This window comes from Bos javanicus, chromosome 2 (genome assembly GCF_032452875.1).
Source record: "Bos javanicus breed banteng chromosome 2, ARS-OSU_banteng_1.0, whole genome shotgun sequence".
NCBI lineage: Eukaryota > Metazoa > Chordata > Mammalia > Artiodactyla > Bovidae > Bos > Bos javanicus.
Genome location: NC_083869.1, coordinates 95,706,965 through 95,723,712, shown reverse-complemented (window position 1 = coordinate 95,723,712; position 16,748 = coordinate 95,706,965). Strand labels below are relative to the sequence as shown.

The window sequence follows — 16,748 nt, the reverse complement described above, 5'->3', positions numbered from 1 at the left end:
AGGTCTGTTAAAGTTTATCACAGTGTCGACAACGTACAAACATAAGAACAGGCTCAAGGAAGCTACTGTTACAAGAAAGGAGTGATGGAGGAAGGATCACGAGGCAAGAGGTTTACTTGAAAAGTATCTCCCATATGAATTGCTCATGTTTGCTGTGTTTTCTTTCAAGAACAGAAACTAAATAAACATAACAAGAAAAATGCCCACTTTAACAGAACACATTTATGTTTCCATTTTGGACAGAAGAATTTTTTATGCGGAGATAAGGTGGCTTATTTCAGAGAGGGATGTTTCAACAATAGCAATGCAAACAGGAGAGACTTCTTTTCATTTGCACTGTCTGATTGAAAGCTTATCAAACTTATACAAGTGCACAGACTATGAGGTGAAAACACACTTGATTTTTTTTTTTTAAAGACCAATAAGACAGCAACATTTGTCATTGTTTTGGACTTTATAGCGTTCAAACTGCTTTCAGATACTTTATCAGAAATAGTGTATGTCTATCTTTTCATCCTCACTGGATTCTCTCATCCTCACTCACCTCCTAGCCTGGACTCAGCTCCTTGTTCTGAGGAGCTGCCCTTCCTGAAGCTGTGGGGCTGTGGGGTGTCACCACTGTGGTCAATCTTCCACAGGCCTGGAGACTTTGGCTCTTTCAGAAATTTTCAGACTTGGACAAACTTTCAGACTATGCTTTTTCAGAAGGACGTAGGAGTAGACTTTCTGGGTACTTTCAAGGGGTAGAGGCATGGGGCAATCCGGAAGTACGGGGCAGTAAGTTTTTCAGTGCGTGAATATTCATCATGCCTCATCTTTCCTTGATGGGTTGTCTCCAGGTCTAGTTTCTTCATGGATATCTCACATAATCCTGCAAATATATCTGTCAAATAATTGGTGGTGACACAGTGGCTTCACATGAAGTGCTGGTCAATGCAGTAACGCATCATCTTTTCATTTCTTCCTGTTTTTCTTGTCTTGTTTCCTTTTGCCTTCAATCTGGATGCTCTAGGATTGTACCCTCTAAATAAAGCACCAGTACTTAATCCCTGCTTCAGGCTCTGTTAGGTCTCATACACATATTTATTTCAGACTCTCTCCGCACTTTGAAGCAGACAAGTATGTTAGTGTTAGTCATAAGATGAGAAAACTGAGGCTCAGAAAGTTTAAGTGATTAGTCTGAGATTACACTCATTTATGTGTTCATTCATTCACCTATTTATTTAACAGACATTTCTCAAGCACATTCTGTATGCTGATGGAGTCTAAGACAGACTAGGCTTCTGTCTTCATGGAATTTAAATTTTAAGTTTGAGGAGACAGATGGCATGTAAGTACCATTAATGTCTGCTAAATGAATGAATTAATGAGCAAATGAAAGATTCTTATCTTTCCCAGGATGACTGACATGAAAGTGTTCATCACTCAGTCAGGTCTGTCTGGGCTACCCCATGGACTATAGCTCACCAGGCTTCTCTGTTCATGGAATTCTCTAGGCAATAATACTAGAGTGGGTTGCCATTCCCTTCTCCAGGGGATCTTCTTGACCCAGGGAATTGAACCCAGGACTTCGAGAGATCAAAAAAACATATCAAATCTCAAATTATTTTCCCCATATAACCATTTTTGGGGGTACTATTGCTTTATTGTTGCTAAGTCATTTCAGTCGTGTCCGACTCTGTGTGACCCCATAGATGGCAGCCCACCAGGCTCCCCGTCCCTGGGATTCTCCAGGCAAGAACACTGGGGTGGGTTGCCATTTCCTTCTCTAATGCATGAAAGTGGAAAGTGAAAACTGAAAGTGAAGTCGCTCAGTCATGTCCGACTCTTAGCGACCCCATGGACTGCAGCCCACCAGGCTCCTCAGTTCATTGGGCTTCTCCAGGCAAGAGTACTGGAGTGGGTCGCCACTGCCTTCTCTGAATGATTAGTAGGCTCCTTTTAGGACAACACAGGCAGAGGGAACAAAGGTATGAAGACAACCAGGTGTAAACAAGCCCAGTGACTTCAGAAATAGAAAGAAGGCTGGTGCAGCTGGAAGTAAAGTGTGAGAGGGAGAGAAGTGTGGGATAGGGTAGAATGATGAGCAACAGCCAGGGCATACAGAGTTCTGAATATGGGTTATGGCTTATCATAAAGGCAGTAGGAAGCTACAGGAAGATTTTAAGTGATATGATTAACATGACTGCTAAGTGGTAATTCTCAGACTTTCTGACTCTTGGACCTGAAGACTTCTACATGAAGCAGGTGTCAGAGTTTGGACTAGAAGGCAAGCTCTGAGGCTCTGACTTTTGATGGAGTGAAGCAAGTTTCATAATGATGACTCAGCTATGAAGCCCTCTGGTGATGCAGAAATATGTCTCCAATGGCACACCTTCCAATACAATAGATGAAGCAGCAGACTCATGGAGTCACTTCCACCCAAACAGGCCTTTATTGTTCCATTTATAGACTGGGAATGATATAACCTCTTATCCAGTAATGAGGTGGAGGGGCAGAGACCTACACGTCCTTGGGAGCAGGGGCATGTGACCTCGGGCAGCTGAGAATCATCTGTGGTTCAAATCAGTCTGAGTAATCCAGGCATCAGATAGGGAGTGTCTATCCTGATAATTCCATAAGTGAAAATTATGATATTGCCTTGTCTAGTGTAAGAGAACTGGCTGATTATATTCAGTGACAAGACAGGTGTCAGCATGGGTTTCACATTGTTTTGGACATCATCCAGAAAAGTCACAGGCAAGATAGGTAAATGCAACCTGATTAATAAAGTTCTGCTTAATTTTTGTTTGTTATTTTTGTATGAAAAGGATGATGGATTTTCCTACATGGGAGGCCTTTGCAAGGGACTCTGTGATCCTCAATAAATGGGCAGGGGACTGCCAGTATTGGGTCACTGTCCTGAAGAGAAGTCAGGACTTATCCAAAGGCTTGAAGCTTGGCTCCCCCTTTACCTCTCAACTTCTATTTCCCTAAAAGAGAATGCCAGCCTGGGGACACAGCTCCCCTTTTCCCTAGGATGCCTCCCTCTAGGAACTGTGGACTTTCAGTCCTCAAGCCTTTGCTAACTCAGGAGCCCTGTGCCTTTGCATCATGAGTCCCCAGTGTGGACACCCCTTAGTTCCCAGCCCATTCTTTCTTCTGACTTTGCAGCTCTCAGTCCAATAGTTTGCCTTGAGGCCAGCAAAAACTGTCCTTTTTGAGCTGACCACTAAGTGACATTTCGATGTTACTAATGTGTATTCATCTGCTCCCTTTCTTCTCCCAAAAGCAGTCGGGGAGACAAACATTGCAGAAAAGAGATTATGGGAACTGACTGGTGATCTCGTAGGTGGGGGAAGGGAGAGAGGAAATTCAAAACGAGGTGAGCTTGGTGGAGCAGAGGACGTGGAGAAGACGCCCAGGAAAGCTGATAAACAACAGTGTCTGCGCATCGCAGAATCACACCTTCTCTGAGTCTGCTGTTTCACCAGCCTGCCCCCACCAGCCCGGCGCCTCTTAGCAATTCCCCAGCTGTCAGCTCCCTACCTGCCTGGCTCTGGCTGCTCGGCTCAGAGCTGCTCCCCTGGGCCTCTCGCTGGCTTGTCAGTGGGCTGCGTCAGCATCACGCCACACTGTCTCCCGTTGGCCCGGTGATCAACGCCTGACGGGCCGGCCCTCTCTCCCTTCTCAGCTGGGGCCAATGGGAGTCAGGGGAAGGTTTTGGTTACAAATGAAAATAAAATAAATAAGTCATACTCCTGCACTCAGGAGTCTGGGAGAAACATCTTCATGGACTCGTAAATCTTTCCTTTTAAATTTGTCCTTCTCCTTCTAGATGCCCCTCCCAACCCCCTGCACACCCTTGGCTGCCCCTCAGAGTGCAGGGAATGCAAAATGCAAGGCTTGGGCGTGGGCTAGATGTTAGTATCTCCCCCTCCGCAAGAAGCCCCAAAGGCATTTGTGCTGTGCTCTGTGTGTGTGTGTGTGTGTGTGTGAAGAGAGGAACCAGCTAAACAGAATCCAGGCCAGTGACAGCTTGTCCCCAGCCCTACTCTTCTGACCTTGTCAGTAAGACACCCAGCCCACTCCCAAGGCTCCCCCCTCAACCTGGCTACATTACCCCCAAAGTTCTTGGTTTCTTTCTTTCTTTCCATTACAGGGGATTCTGATGATTAAATGCAACACTCTATTTTAAGATGCCTAGAAGTTTTTCTAAATGTGTATTAGGCGTTTTATTAAAGCTGTTGACTTTGAACGTTTTGCTTAAGACTTTGTCTTCTGTTTAAAGACGCATCTTAAGGCAGGGGATGCTATTAATATCATATACCTGAATGTGAAAAACAGTGCCCATAAGCTGGGCCTCAGAGGGTCAGGGGAAAGTGCCAGTGGTCCTGAAGGCACCAAGAGGATGACATGTGAGAGGTGCCAAGCAATATAAGCTGGAATAAGCCTTAGACCCCTTTGCCAGTTTGCCTGGGCTTGCCCAGCTTGGTCCCTAAGGAGGATTCATGCTGTTCATCAGAGGGGTGTTCCCCGAGTAGATGGGGTAGTGGTAAGAGGGAAGCGTGGTCACAGGGGCCAAAGGACGAAAGGGAAAGAAAGCAAGAGGGTGGCTGCTTGGGCTGGGCACCCAATACTTGGTGCAGGAGAGCCCCCCCAACAAAGGATCAGCTTTGTTCTAAAAGGTCTTTTTACTTCATGAGGGTAGATGACCCTCCTTGATCACTGCTATGCCAGACTGCTTTCCCTCTCTCACTTTAATACATAATTGATGAAGCTAATGGAGTTGAAAGTGAAAGTTGCTCAGCCGTGTCCGACTCTTTGCGACCCCATGGACTTAGTTCATGGAATTCTCCAGGCCAGAATATGGGAATGGGTAGCCTTTCCCTTTTCCAGGGGATCTTTCAACCCAGGGATTGAACCCAGCTCTCCCACATTGCAGGCAGATTCTTTACCAGCTGAGCCACAAAGGAAGCCCAAGAATACTGGAGTGGGTAGCCTATCCCTTCTCCAGCAGATCTTCCCAACCCAGGAATCGAACTGGGGTCTCCTGAATCGCGGGCAGATTCTTTAACAACTGAACTATGAGGGAAGCCCCAAATAGAGGTGTGCCACCCATTAACCATGGCCAGGCCCACTTTGCCAATATCATGAGTTGTTGAGGGGCTGAGGAGGGATTTCTACCTGATATGTTATCTTATGGGGTTAAGGAGGAGGAAGAGACTGGGAAGGGGTCAGGTTTAAGGAAAAGTTCCCCAATTTCTGCCAGATGGGAACAGTGGAGGCACCACAAGGCAATGGGGTGCCCTCTGAGGGGTGCCAAGATGGCGCCCTGGCACTACAGGAGGGTAGACAGGCAAGATGTCTGCTGTCACATAATTATCATCCAGGAAGATTTCAGTGTTCAGAGCCATGTACAGTTCTATCTCTTTGAAACTTTTCTATCTGCTTCCCCTGCATGGTTGCCATGCTGAGGTAGTAGTGAAATTTTTGTAGACTACTTTTGGGGGGTAGAGTAGCTTCCACGTTGGCTTGGGTCCAAGATAAATAGGCAGCATCACAGAAAAGCTGGGTGCTGTGTAGAGGTAGATTTGCCACAACTCTGGTGGAGTTTAAGGCTGAGTCCCTCATTTGCATGAGCTCTGTTCCTGGCAATGAGGTTGTCCTGGGAATGTTTACAGTGGGGTAAAGTTGGCCCTTGGGAGGACAGACAGAGGAAGAGGGCAGGTGCTGTGTGAACAAGAAATCCTAGGATCCTATCTACCTGGAGCAAGATCAAGAAGTGGGAAGCATTGGCTTTGAGTGAAAAGTGAAAGTGAAAATGTTAGTCGTTCATTTGTGTCTGGCTCTTTGAGACCCCATACACTGTGGCCCTCCAGCCTCCTCTGTTCATGGAATTCTCCAGGTAAGAATACTGGAGTAAGTAGCCATTCCCTCCTCCAGAGGATCTTCCCAACCCAGGGATCAAACCTAGGTCTCCTGCATTGCAGACAGATTTTCTTCCGTCTGAGGGCATTGAGTATACATGTCCATTTGACCCCTTAGATGCCTTGCCCTGTGTGCTGCTGCTGCTGCTAAGTCGATTCAGTCGTGTCCGACTCTGTGTGACCCCATGGACTGCAGCCCACCACGCTTCTCCGTCCATGGGATTCTCCAGGCAAGAACACTGGAGTGGGTTGCCATTTCCTTCTCCAATGCATGAAAGTGGAAAGTGAAAGTGAAGTTGCTCAGTCGTGTCTGACTCTTGGCGACCCCATGGACTGCAGCCTACCAGGCTCCTCCATCCATGGGATTTTCTGGGCAACAGTACTGGAGTGGGGTGCCATTGCCTTCTCCCTTGCCCTGTGTAGAAGGACAGAAAAAGAGGAGGAACAGAGTGTAGCCTGTAAATTCAGATTCCCTCCAGCCTGGGTTAAGGGTGTTTCTGAGAGTATCCCAATAAGATGCCTGAGGCTGGGTGTACATGTGTATACAGGGAGTAAAAATATTTCAGACATGCAGAGCCAGAAGCCAGTCCGTGGAAAATTCTTCCAAATCCTAAATCTCATATATAGGAAAGAAACTTGACGAAGATTTCGCCAAATTTGACAACCATGCCAATAGTTTACATGACAATACCAACAATGACTTCTGGAACTGAAGATCTTCTAAACTATTAATTGTCAAAGTCTAATTTTGACCAATCATGCTAGGGGAAAAACTGGTTTATCTTTCTATTTCCTCTATGGGATAAAATATATCAAAGTTATTGTCATGTGAGGAAATTATCAAAGAGCAAGCAGCCAAAAATAGTTTTCATAGAGGCATGTCAGGAAGTTAATAAAAAAGTTACTTTTTTTGTATTTGTGATGTATGTGATATTTATTCATTAATTTTGAAAAATTATGTGTATTTTGTTTCTTCATTCTAAATAAATGGGCTTTTAGGTACCTAATTTTGAACTTGTAGCTTAGCATTATTTTTTTTCAGAGGGGCTTCTACATTTTATAAACTTCAGCCCCCCCAAAACCTGTACCAATACCTATCACCCTAATTTTTTTCTGGGTAACAATATCTGATTTCCTTCATGACTGTAGCTGAGAATAAGAGAAAATTGCTGTAACCACTTGAAGTCCTCAGTAGATTGGGCTGTATATGCTAAGCCCAAGGTTAATAATATTTGTGATGTTAGAATGTTTGTCTATGGGGTGGCACAGAGTCGAACACGACTGAAGCGACTTAGCAGCAGCAGCAGCAGAATGTTTATAATGTTTGGGATATTTACCAAACTTGCAGTATCATATGATCTGGAGTAAGCTATGAACAGTTTGAATTTTGGATTCCTTATCTTTAAAGTGAGAAGAACAGACAAAATGTTTTCTCAAAATTTCTAATTTTCTCTCCAGCACTAATATTCTATACTTTCCCCACTGAACACTGAACTCAGCATTAGCAATTGGTATAAGCTGAGGACTGTCAGTATGAATTATAATCCACAGCAATAACTAGATACCCAGATAATGTCGTCCCTAAAAAGCCTCCAATCACACAACTTCTCTCCATATCCCACCTCCATAAAGGCATGGCTCACAATTTACATGTGCTTCTTCAAAGTCATTTTCCTGATTCAGAGTACATAATGGATATGCTAGGGAAGACTCAAGAAAGAAAATCTATCATGAAGCTCTTATTGGCAAATGTAAGCAAATGTGAGTTTACAAAAGGATTCTTCAAGTGGATTCCATCTATGCAAAGATATTCACACCTCATATATAATTTCTTAAAATTCATATATTCGGATTAAGTTATATGAAGCCAAATTAAAAATGGCAAAAGTGACAATTAGGAGAGCCAATTTTGATCTTAGAGTGGGGAGAATGGGATAAGATGGCCAGATTCCAAGTCTGGGGAAGTTGAATATGCCAGCAGAAAGAGGCTCTGTTATCCCCAAATATCTGGGTGATACCAAACTGAAAGACAGTTCTTGGGATGTGTCTCAGGTGCCACACTTACTCCTACTTTGACTGTAATACTTTCTGGAACCAGAAATATGGCCAAGACAATTCCATGAGTTCAGTTCAGTTCATAGGTTCCGATAAAAGGATCTGTTTCTATTGGGGTGCCATTGCCTTCTCCCTATTAATACATACTGTGTATAATATAGAACTTCCCACGTGGCGCTAGTGGTAAAGAACCTGCCTGCCAATACAGGAGACAGAAGAGGCACGGGTTGGATACCTGGATCAGGAGAGTCCCTGAAGAAAGGCACGCAACCCACTCTAGTATTCTTGCCTGGAAAATCCCACTGACAGAGGAGCCTGGCAGGCTACAGTCCATGGGGTCACAGACTGAAGTTGGGCACTACTGAACCAACATAGCACGCATGTGTATAGTATGTTCAGAACGGGAACATTCGTATGTGTCTCTAACTGGATCCATGCAGTGATGCAGCTGAAGAACTTCTGCCCAAAGGAGTCTCGATCTCCAGCTCTAACAGACAGACAGACTGTGCTGACACCTTGCAATTGTTTAACAGGCATTTCTCCCCTCTTTCATGATCTCTGGGAAACTGTTTCTGTGTACACACACCCCCACCGTAAAATGTACTCTAGCTTGGTGCATATGTTATTCTGAGGCAATAGTGGCTCTGAGTACACACTTCTTAATTCATTCTGCTGTGTCACCGTCTCACCGGATCAATATCTGGCACAGGAAGTGCTCACTCGGAGTGAAGGCTGCTTCTTCTGTCCTCTTGCAGAGGAGTCGGGTCTCCCTGGAGTGTGGCTTACACTTATGCACTGACCATTCCTTTTTTTTCCCCTCCTGTTTCTGTCTTCCTTCATCAGCTGAGGCTGACTCTGTTTTAAGAATGGATTTAAGGATGGAGGACTTAGGTTTTATTTTTTTTTTCCCTTTTCATTCCTATGTAAAGTTTTATTTTAAAACAAGGGGAAAAATCTATTTTAGACTTTATCCACTGCCCAGGCAGCGTTGTGCAGAGTTTAAACATGTGGATGTGGAGAAAACTTCAATTATTTCATATCTGAGTGTCATTGGGCAAGTCACTTAACCTCTTTAAGCCGTAATTTCACAATTTGGGAAACAGAGATTAAAAACGTACCTCCCTGAAGAGCTGTGAGATTAGATGACATGATGTATGTCAAGTTCCTAGGGTGGCTCTGACAAGTAAACAGTAAACACTCAATGGGTATTTGCTAAGATTATTGCTTCCCATGTTTCCAGTTCATTCTGCACACATGTGTGTGTGTGGGGGCGGGCGGGGATTTATTTTGTGACCTGAGTTTCTGCAACAGAGACAAGAAGCTGTCTCGGATCTGTATTTATAGCCTTTTGGCACTGTATTGTGCTTCCTCCCACACACACACCTTTTTCTGTCTTTCTTTTTAAATCTTTCTTCCAGACCACACCTCCCTCACTCTTTACTTCACATACACATTCACCCTGACGAGGTGTTTCTCAGTGGTCAGTAGTGAGTGCCTTTATCTCTTATCCCTAGCTCCTGACTTAGGGCACGATTTATATCAAATGTCTGAGAAGTGTCTTTCAAGCGGTTTTCTGTCTATCTTCTGATTAGATTCTTGTCTCGTTGCTTTTTGTTGGGCTTCCTACAATCTGCACATTGACTTGTTTTGGCAATGGAGTCCACGTTTGTAAGATACTCCTGTAAGGCTGTGTCCTAAAATATTTCCCAAAGTAGGTATGACCTGCAGGGACACTAGCTCAATGGGAAATATCAGAAGAAAAGATGTCTATGGCCATCTGCCTCCCCTCACCACTTTGTGAGGAGTGGACACTTGTGAAGAAGTGCCAATGCAGGAGACAAAAGAGACATGGGTTCGATCTCTGATTCAGGAATATTCCCTGGAGGAGAACATGGCAACCTACTCCAATATTCTTGTATGGAGAATCCTATGGACAGAGGAGCCTGGTGGGCTATAGTTCATAGGGTCACAGTCGGACACCACTGAAGCGACTTAGCACAGTCTTATCTAAGGGCTTCCCAGGTGGCGCTAGTGGTAAAGAATCCATCTGCCAATGCAGGAGATGCAAACGATATATTTTACATATCCATAGAATTTATCAGTGTACATTTTTATAGTATATTCACAGATATGTACAACTATCACTGCAGCCTGCGTTAGAGTATTTTCATTATTTCAAAAAGAAATTCCATATCCTTTGGCTATCACGGCTCCCAATCTTTAACCTCCTGGCCCCTGTACTGTGTGCCCTTTTTCCCTAGCCCTAAGCAACCAATAATCTACTTTTTATAATAGTTTTGCCTGTTCTGGATATTTCATTTAAATGGAATAGTATAGTATATGGTTTACTGTGATTGGCTTCTTTCATTTACACAGTGTTTTTAAGGTTCATCCAAGCTGTAGAATGTACTTCATTCTTCTTTATTTTCTGTGTTTTATTTATTTTTTATTATTATTTTTTTTACTTTACAATATTGTATTGGTTTTGCCATACATCAACATGCATCTGCTGCAGGTGTACATGTGTTCCCCATCCTGAACCCCCCTCCCTCCTCCCTCCCCATACCATCACTCTGGGTCATCCCAGTGCACCAGCCCCAAGCTTCCTGTATCCTGCATCGAACCTGGACTGGCGATTCACTTCTTATATGATATTATACATGTTTTAATGCCATTCTCCCAAATCATTCCCCCCGCATCCCACAGAGTCCAAAAGACTGTTCTATACACCTGTGTCTCTTTTGCTGTCTCGCATATAGGGTTATCGTTACCATCTTTCTAAATTCCATATATATGCATTAGTATACTGTATTGGTGTTTTTCTTTCTGGCTTACTTCACTCTGTATAATAGGCTCCAGTTTCATCCACCTCATTAGAACTGATTCAAATGTATTCTTTTTAATGGCTGAGTAATACTCCATTGTGTATATGTACCACTGCTTTCTTATCCATTCATCTGCTGATGGACACCTAGGTTGCTTCCATGTCCTGGCTATTATAAACAGTGCTGCAATGAACATTGGGGTACACGTGTCTCTTTCAGTTCTGGTTTCCTCGGTGTGTATGCCCAGCAGTGGGCATTCTTTTTTATGGCCAAATGCTGAAGTCAGGTGTTTGCTATCTGTTCTTACCCCAGAAGGCTGAAAATGACTAGGGTACTTTCCTGCAATTAGGAAAGTACTTGTAAAGAGAACTAGATATACTGCCTGGGCAGTAAATGCCCATTGATCCCAAGTACATGAAGAATATAGTTTTATAGCTAATTTAAAGTAATGTAGGGAATTAAGAGCACAGACTCTGCAGTCAGATTGCCTGGGTTTGTTTCTTGGATTTAACCTTTTATTCACTAAATAAGTGGCCTAATCTTTCTGTACCTCTGTAAAATGGGATTAATATAACTGTATTCACCTTAATAAATGTCAGCCATCAGGTAGGTTATACACATAGCAGGCTTTTGAATTTTGGGTCAGTGGTAAAGAATCAGTATTAGTGAAGTCCCTCAGTTGTGTCCGACTCTTTGCAATCCCATAGACTGTAGCCTACTAGGCTCCTCCGTTCATGGGATTTTCCGGGCAAAAGTACTAGAGTGGGTTGCTATTTCCTTCTCCAGGGGATCTTCTCAACCCAGGGATCAAACCTGGGTCTCCCACATTGCAGGCAGATACTTTACCGTCTGAGCCACCAGGGAAGTAATACAGTTATGTGTATATATATATATAGTCTATATACATATATATATAATATATATATATACATGATAAAATTTATATTTATATCATATATATTTATAATTGATAAATTATAAATATATTATATATGATATAAATATAATTTATATCATATATAATTTATATAGTCTTTATCAGGGAAGTGGTAAAGAATCCACCTGCCAATTCAGGGGACACAGTTTCGATCCCTGGGTGGGGAAGATCTCCTGGAGAAGGAAATGGCAACCCACTCCAGTATTCTTGCCCGGAAAATCCCATGGACAGAGGAGCCTTGCAAGCTACACTCCATGGGGTCGCAAAAGAGTTGGACACAACTTAGCAACTCAACAACACATAGATCAATGGGATCATTTAATGACAAGCATGGAATATCAGTTTTCCAAAAAGGAATTAATAATGCATTCAATTATGATCAGTGTAGTTAAGTGTTTCTGGGGTGATTCAGAAAGCACTTAGGCATTTTACAGGAACCCAGCATCATGCCTCTGAGAGGAAGACATGAGGGAGATGGGCTGAATCCAACCTGGCCCCGTGATATCCCCTAGAAGTTAATTTGGTAATAACCCTTAAAATCTGCTTAGCTTACTTACCATTTTTATCTTTTCTAAAAGAAGTGTGCCAAATGTATGAAGAAAAAACCACTATTGTTTAAATGCTGTATATACAAAATTTTATTGTATTCCAAACACAACAGGTGTCACAGCATTTCCTGGGGGTTGGGTAAGACGAGCCATAAGGTCTCCTCTCATCCTGAGATGTGTGATGCTTTGTATCAGCATCATCAATACTTCTTCCTCCAAAGCCTCACTCACGGCACTGCCAAGAAGAAGCCCCACAGAGCACTTTGGTGAAGTAAAGCTTACTCTTACTCCTTCTGCGATCATTATAAATTCATCATTTCCAGCTGCTCCCAAACTCATTTCTTCCTTTCTTCTTTGTGCTTTACAAATTGTGTAGCTTGAGGGTGGAAAGGGGATAACTTTAGTAGGGAAGCTACTGCCAAAAAACATAAAATGAAAGAACCACTTTTCTTTGTTTCAATTCTGCCATCTCAGAGGATTTCTTTTATTTTATTTTTCTTGTTAAATTACCTCTCCTAATTAGGTCATGCTACTGGAGGTGACCTACATTTCAGAAGCCAACAAGCAACAACAGAGAGACAGGGAACTGGGTGAGGGAAAAAAGAATGACTTCGAAACGGCTTCAAACGCAGCTTTTCTCAAGTGATTTGCTTGCAACAGAAGTCCATAAACTTGATCTTTAAATGAGAGTCAATTCAATGCAATATTTTGAAAGCCTATCTAATGGGATACACTGTGCTCTTTTATTCATTCAGTATGCCCACATTTATCAAGCATATTGTGTGTGTGTGAAATATATATATATATACATATATACACATATGTATATCCACACACACACACACACACATATTTAATGTGAGATATCAATACCTATATATATAGGGCCTCCCTGATGGCTCAGATGGTAAACAATCTGCCTACAATGTGGAAAACCAAGGTTCAGTCCCCGGGTCGGGAAGATCCTCTGAAGAAGGGCATGGCGGTATTCTCACTCCGGTATTCTTGCCTGGAGAATTCCATGGACAGTGGAGCCTAGTGGGCTACAGACCATGGGGGTCACAAAGAGTCAAACATGACTGAGTGACTAAAACTTTCACTTTCATATATATATATCTGTATTTATATATGTATAATTATTAGACATGTTTGAGGATGCAAAGAAATACAAAAAATGATGCCTGCTTTCAATTGCAATCTAGGAGGAGTAGAGATACCAAGGGAACATTTTATGCAAAAATGGGCACAATAGAGGACAGAAATGGTATGTACCTAACAGAAGCAGAAGATATTAAGAAGAAGTGGCAAGATTACACAGAAGAACTATACCAAAAAGATCTTAATGACCCAGATAACCATGATGGTGTGATCACTCACCTAGAGCCAGATATCCTGGTGTACAAAGTCAAGTGGGCCTTAGGAAGCATCACTACAAACAAAGATAGTGGAGGTGATGGAATCCCAGCAGAGCTATTTCAGATTCTAAATGATGATGCTGTGAAAATGCTGCACTCAATATACCAACAAATTTGGAAAACTCAGCAGTGGCCACAGAACTGGAAAAGATCTGTTTTCATTCCAATCTCAAAGAAGGGCAATGCCAAAGAATGCTCAAACTACGGCGCAGTTGCACTCATCTCACACACTAGCAAAGTAATGCTCAAAATTCTCCAAGCTAGGCGTCAACAGTACATGAACTGTGAACTTCCAGATGTTCAAGCTGGTTTTAGAAAAGGCAGAGGAACCAGAGATCAAATTGCCAACATCCACTGGATCATAGAAAAAGCAAGAGAATTCCAGAAAAACATCTACTTCTGCTTCATTGATTACGCTAAAGCCTTTGACTGTGTGGATCACAACAAACTGTGGAAAATTCTTCAAGAGATGGGAATACCAGAACACCTTACTTGCCTTCTGAGAACCCTGTATGCAGGTCAAGAAGCAACAGTTAGAAACAGACATGGAACAGTGGACTAGTTTCAAATTGGGAAAGGAGTATGTTGAGGCTATATATTGTCACCCTGCTTATTTAACTTTTATGCAGAGTGAGTGAAGTGAAGTCTCTCAGTCATGTTCAACTCTTTGAGACCCCACCACACTCCTCCGTCCATGCCCACCACACTCCTCTTTCCAGGCAAGAGTACTGGAGTGGGTTGCCATTTCCTTCTCCAATATGCAGAGTACATCATGTGAAGTGCCAGGCTGGTGAAGTACAAGCTGGAATCAAGTTTGCCGGGAGAAATATCAATAACCTCAGATATGCAGATGACACCAGCCTTGTGGCAGAAATGAGAAGAGGAACTGAAAGAGCCTCTTGATGAAAGTGAAAAGGAGAGTGAAAAAGTTGGCTTAAAACTCAACATTCAAAAAACTAAGATCATGGCATCCAGTCCCATTATTTCTTGGCAAATGGATGGGGAAACAATGGAAAAACTGAGAGACTTTATTTTTTGGGGCTCCAAAATCACTGCAGATGGTGACTGCAACTATGAAATTAAAAGATGCTTGCTCCTTGGAAGAAAATCTGTGACCAACCTAGATAGCATATTAAAAAGCAGAGACATTATTTTGCCAATAAAGGTCTGTCTAGTCAAAGCTATGATTTTTCCAGTAGTCATGTATGGATGTGATAGTTGGACTATAAAGAAAGCTGAGCGGCAAAGAACGGATGCTTTTGAACCATTGGAGAAGACTCTTGAGAGTCCCTTGAACTGCAAGGAGATCAAACCAGTCCCTCCTAAAGAAAATCAGTCCTGAATATTCATTGGAAGGACTGATGCTGAAGCTGAAGCTCCAATATTTTGGCCACCTGATGTGAAGTCCTGACTCATTAGAAAAGACCCTGTGGCTGGGATAGATTGAAGATGGGAGGAGAAGGGGAATAACAGGATGAGATGGTTGGATGGCTTTACCAGCTCGATGGATATGAGTTTGAGCAAGCTCTGCTAGTTGGTGATAGACAGGAAAACCTGGTGTGGTCCATGGGGTTGCAAAGAGTTGGACATGACTGAGTGACTGAACTGAACTGACTGAACTGAAGAGGAGTAAAGATATTCCCCCAAATATCTTTATCTTTAGAGCCAAGCAAATGAGCTAGTGTATGAGAATAAGAGTTGTATTATTTGTCTATTGTTGCTGATAAAATTACCCCATCACCTAGCATGCTAGAACAGTAGATATTTTTTACCTCATATAGTTTACGTGGGTTTGGAATCCAGGAGTAGATTATCTTGATAATTCTGGTTCAAAGATTCTTATGAGGTTTTAGCCAAGATCTCAGCCTGGGCTACAGGCATCTGAAGGCTTGACTGGGATTGGAGGATATGCTTCCAAGTTGGTTCACTCTCATAAATGGTGAGTTGTGAGGGCTGTTACCATGTGTCTGTCTCCTTAGGGCTTCCTGAGTGTATAATGACATGGCAACTTGCTTCTTCCAGGGGGAAGTGTCCAAGAGAACAGGGAAGTTCTGCAGTGACTTTTATGACCTGGCCTCAGAAACCACACACCATTTCCATAATGTACTCATGGAAATATATATCAGTCCTATCAACATGGAAGGGAGCTATACAAGGGCATCAATACCATGAGGTGGACATCCCTGTGGGCCATGTGGGAGGCCGGCTACCACAGCAGCCAAAGGATTTGTTTAGAATTTAGGAGCCATGGGACTCAAGGAGTAAAAGAGGGTGATCATGGGTAGGAGCAGTGTATTAGTTCCCTAGGGCTACAATAACCAACTATCACAAATTGGTGATTAAAAATAACATGAATTTATTCTCTCATCACTTTAGAGTCCAAAGTCAAGGTGTTGCGGGGTTCCCTCTGAAGGCTCTAGGGGAAATCCTTGCTTTCCTCTTTCTTAGCTTTTGATGCGTACATCACTCCAATTTCTGTGTCTATTTTCACATGAACTCCCTATGTGTCTCTGTATCTTTACTTGGCCTCTTTATAAGGACACTATCCATTGGATTTAGTTCCCACCCTAATCCAGTATCACCTCCTCTTAGCTAATTATCAATACATCTGCAAAGATTCTATTTCCAAAGACAGTGATTCACAGGCACCAGGTGTTAGGACTTCAGTACATCTTTTAGAGGGACACAATTCAACCCGCAGTGATCAGGAAAAGGGGTCATGAGGAAGCAAAATCAGTCTTTCATGTATGGTTAAAATTTGGATGGAGAAAGAATAACATTTTGGGATAGAGGGAGGAGGTGTGGTTGATGTTTTGCTGAAAGTTTTCACTTTCGTCTCAGGTTCAAAGAATTTGTTAACAAAATAAGCCACATAAATAATGCAAATATTTATGAGAGAATTGTCTAGCTTACTTTCAATATACTAACATTGAAAGAAAAGAGAAATAGAAACAGCAGAGGATACATCACCAAATTGGGTTTTGCCCAACATCCAGACTCAAACAGCACTGGGAAGTCCCGTGTCACAGCACATCTGGAGTCCCAACTGGGAAAATGTC

The 16,748-nt window shown here is 42.7% G+C and overlaps 1 long non-coding RNA gene across 2 annotated transcripts in view; it reads right to left on the bottom strand.

Moving 5' to 3' along the window:
* The window catches only part of LOC133227786 (uncharacterized), a 30,414-nt gene extending 26,326 nt beyond the window's left edge, over window positions 1–4,088 (bottom strand). For both annotated transcript variants that reach the window (XR_009729945.1, XR_009729944.1), the window contains exon 1: window positions 3,529–4,088. This is a non-coding gene — a long non-coding RNA (uncharacterized LOC133227786). The remainder of the gene's footprint in view (window positions 1–3,528) is intronic.
* Between the last annotated feature and the right edge of the window lie 12,660 nt (window positions 4,089–16,748).